Below are 4,226 nucleotides of genomic sequence, written 5' to 3'. Positions count from 1 at the left end.
TGTTTGCTCCAGCCAATTACAGAGTCCCTTCTCTGGCCGGAATGTCCGCTCCAGCCAATCACAGCGTCCCTCCTCCAGCAGGAATGTTTGCTCCAAGCAATCACAGAGTCCCTTCTCCGGCCGGAATCTCCGCTCCTGCCAATCACAGCGTCCCTCCTCCAGCAGGAATGTCCACTGCAGCCAATCACAGCGTCGCTCCTCCGGAATGTTTGCTCCTGCCAATCACAGCGTCCCTCCTCCAGCAGGAATGCCCGCTCCAGCCAATCACAGTGTCCCTCCTCTGGCAAGTATGTCTGCTCCAGCCAATCACGGCGGCCTGTGTGTGTTTTAGGACGCGAGTCGCGTAAAGACCCGGAAGCGGCCGGGAGCGCGGAGACTCCAGCGGCTGGAAGGTGAGTGACAGCCGCGGTCTCCGGATGGCGGGAATGGGGGGTTGGGGGTGTCGGGAGGTTGTCAGCGCCCGAGGCGGGCCCGGGATCGGGAACCCGCGCTTCCGTCACTCAGGCCCCGCGTCCTGCTCCTCCTCCCGGGACCCTCGGCCGGAGCGACAGCGGGAGACGCGCCTGGGGTCCGCGGGCTGCGCGTCTGGCAGCTCCAGGCAGCTTGTGAGCCTTGCCGGCCGGGAGGCTCCTGGGAGGGAGTTCTCTGCTGGGTCCGAGGGACCCTGTGCCCGGGACGGTGGTGACGGGAGATTTTGGGGTCGTGACTTGCTCGGCCGGCTGGAGGTCCTCACACAGCCTCAGGGTGCGGGGGCCAGCGCGGCCGTGGACACCCCAACCCAGGCGGACCCGAAGGAGTTAAGAAACGGACACAGAGAAAATAAAATGCGGATTCCGAGTGTGGGAGTCAGGGGTCAGACTGATCCTCGTGTTCTTTTTTTAATTATGATTTTATTTTTATTTAATTTTATTTTATTTTGTTCCTCAGCTGGAATTATTTTGTTACTCAGTTATTTTATTTTTATTTATTTTTTTTAAATTTTTATTTTTTTTTTAAATAAAGACGGGGTTTCACCATGTTGCTCAGGCTGGTCTTGAACTCCCGACCTCAGGAGATCCGCCCGCCTTGCCTTCCAAAGTGCTTGGATTACAGGTGTGAGACACCACACCCGGCCAGTTTTTTAAATTAATTTATTTGTTTTTTAATTTTTTTTTTTTTTTTTAAAGACAGGGTTTCACCATGTTGGCTGGTCTGGTCTCGAACTCCTGACCTCGTGATCCACCCGCCTTGGCCTCCCAAAGTGTTGGGATGACAGGCGTGAGCCACTGAGCCCGGCCCCTCGTATTTATTCTTTACTTTCCAGTGACAAGTTTTTTTGTTTTTTTGGTTTTTTTTTTTTTGAGACAGAGAGTCTGGCTCTGTCACCCGGGCTGGAGTGCAGTGGTGTGATCTCGGTTCACTGCAACCTCCACTTCCCTGGTTCAAGCACTTTCCCTGCCTCAGCCTCCCCAGTAGCTGGGATTACAGGCGCACGCCAGCAGGCCCGGCTAGTTTTTTATTTGCATTTTTAGTAGAGATGGGTTTCACCATGTTGGTCAAGCTGGTCTCGAACTCCTGACCTCGTGATCTGCCGTCTTCAGCCTCCCAAAGCGCTGGGACGACAGGCTCACGTCCAGTGAGAAGTTTTAAAACAAATGCCCTGTGTTCTTTCAGCGGTTAAAGGTTAGCTGTCAGGCAGCTAGTGTGCGTTCACTGTCCGTGAAAGATAAACTGGACCACACACTTTACTAAAGAACACAGGAAAGAGATCTCCTGTGTTCAAAGCGCTGGTTCCTCTGGCGTGAGACGTATTCACACTGGTTAGCGTTTTGTAATGCTTTGAGCAGTTTCCTGCCAGAGTCTGGGCACTCACCTCCTTCCGTGGACTCACCCAGCAGCTATTCCCTGCGTGCGTGAGTTCTGGGTGCGTGTCACGGACACTCACGCCTCTGGGACGTGGGTCACGGCCACTCACGCCTCTGGGACGTGGCCTTCCGGAGGACTCAGAGGGTGGGAAGGTGTGTGTGGGTGTGTCACCTGGCCTGGCGGGTCCCCGGGCTTCTGGGCCCATCCGTCATCGGACTGTGGAGGCCACAGGGTGGAGAGGACCTGCCGAGGGAAGGTCAGTGCTCTGCGGGGTGGCCCCCAGACCCCAGGCAGATGTGACGTCCGGACGACCGGCAGAGGGAGGGGCGGGGATGGGGACGCCTGGAGGCTGCTGCCTGCCGCATTGTGTCATGTGTGGGGAGGGGCCGGGGGAGATGTGGGGACAAGTGGGGATGCCCCTCAGTGCTCAGGGGAGCTGGGGTGTGATGGAGGGGTCGCGGGGACATGGGGACAGGTGTGGGGACAGGTGGGGATGCCCCTCAGTGCTCAGGGGAGCTGGGGTGTGATGGAGGGGTCGGGGGGACGTGGGGACAGGTGTGGGGACAGGTGGGGATGCCCCTCAGTGCTCAGGGGAGCTGGGGTGTGATGGAGGGGTCGCGGGGACATGGGGACAGGTGTGGGGACAGGTGGGGACGCCCCTCAGTGCTCAGGGGAGCTGGGGTGTGATGGAGGGGTCGGGGGGACATGGGGACAGGTGTGGGGACAGGAGGGGACGCCCCTCATGCTCAGGGGAGCTGGGGTGTGATGGAGGGGTCAGGGGGACGTGGGGACAGGTGTGGGGACAGGAGGGGATGCCCCTCATGCTGGGGTGTGATGCAGGCGTCTCCAGCCGGAGGGGACAGACAGAGACGGGGGGACGGATTACGTCAGCAGCCGTAGTTGATGGAAGCCTCCGGAGGATGAGCCTCTCCCGCTCCGGGCCAGGCCTCTCCCCGGAGACCCCTATTTCCTGGAGTCTTCTGACCCAAAAACTATCCGAGAGGGCAGCTGTGAGATCTCCGCTCACCGCAACCTCCGCCTCCTGGTTCACCATGATTCTCCTGCCTCAGGCTCCAGAGCAGCTGGGGTGACGGGCGCCCGCCACCGCTCCCAGCTAATCCCAGCTCATAGGTACATGTTAACATTTTCTTTTTTTTTTTTTTTTTTAAACGACAGGGTTTCCCCATGTTGGCCAGGCTGGTCTTGAACTCCTGACCTCAGGCGATCTGTCCGCCTCGGCCTCCCAAACTGCTGGGATTACAGGCTTCAGCAACCACAGCTGGCTAACAGGAACTAATTCCTAACTCCCCCTGCGTTTGGGGCCCAAGGTGGGTTTCCAGTTTGGAGTCTGCAGAGGTGAGTCCCTTCAAATGATTCTCCTGCCTCAGCCTCCCGAGCAGCTGGGATTACAGGCGTGGGCCATGACGCCCGGCTACCTTTTATGTTTTTACTAGAGATGGGGTTTCACCCTGTTGGCCAGGCTGGTCCTGAACTCCTGACCTCAGGTGGTCTGTGTGCATCGGCCTCTGAAAGTGCTGGGATTACAGGCGTGAGTCACCGCGCCAGGCCCCTCCGGCTCCCATGTCTGAGAGGAGACCCCAGGTCCATCTGGAACATTCCTCAGATCTGAAACTGTTAACAGGCCGATTTAGTCCGTAAAAATCTTACATACAACCGGGCACAGTGGCTCACGCCTGTCATCCCAGCGCTCTGGGAGGCCAAGGTGGGCGGATCACCTGATGTCGGAAGCTGAAGACCAGCCTGGCCAACATGGTGAAACCCTGTTTCTACCAAAAATACACAAATTACCAGGGCGTGGTGGCGCGTGCCTGTCATCCCAGCGACTCGGGAAGCTGAGGCAGGAGAATCGCCTGAACCTGAAGGCAGAGGTTGCAGTGAGCTGAGATTGTGCCACGGGACCCCAGCCTGGGCAACAGAGCCAGACTACGTCTCAAAAAAAAAAAAGGAAAAAAACATAGGACCCGAATGGCCATTTTCCTGCCCGTGGGACAATATCAAGACTCAATTGTGGCTACAGAAGGCATCTTCCTCCTAACTGTCAATAGCAGAGGTCTCCCATCAGAGAAGTAGCTTAGAGCCTGGTTTATTTTATTTTATTTTATTTTATTTTATTTTAGAGACGGGTTTCTCTATGTTGGTTAGGCTGGCCTTGAACTCCCGACCTCAGGTGATCCGCCTACCTCGGCCTCACAAAGTGCTGGGATTACAGGTGTGTGCTACCACGCCTGGCCTTCTTGTATTTTATATTTTTATTTTATTAATTTTTTAAAAAATAATTTTCTTTTTTTTTTGTGACAGAGTTTCGCTCTTGTTACCCAGGCTGGAGTGCAATGGCGCGATCTCGGCTCACCGCAACCTCC

Source organism: Cebus imitator, unplaced genomic scaffold (assembly GCF_001604975.1).
Source record: "Cebus imitator isolate Cc_AM_T3 unplaced genomic scaffold, Cebus_imitator-1.0 Scaffold672, whole genome shotgun sequence".
NCBI lineage: Eukaryota > Metazoa > Chordata > Mammalia > Primates > Cebidae > Cebus > Cebus imitator.
The sequence above is the reverse complement of the archived record's forward strand: the minus strand, read 5'-3'. Positions refer to the sequence as shown.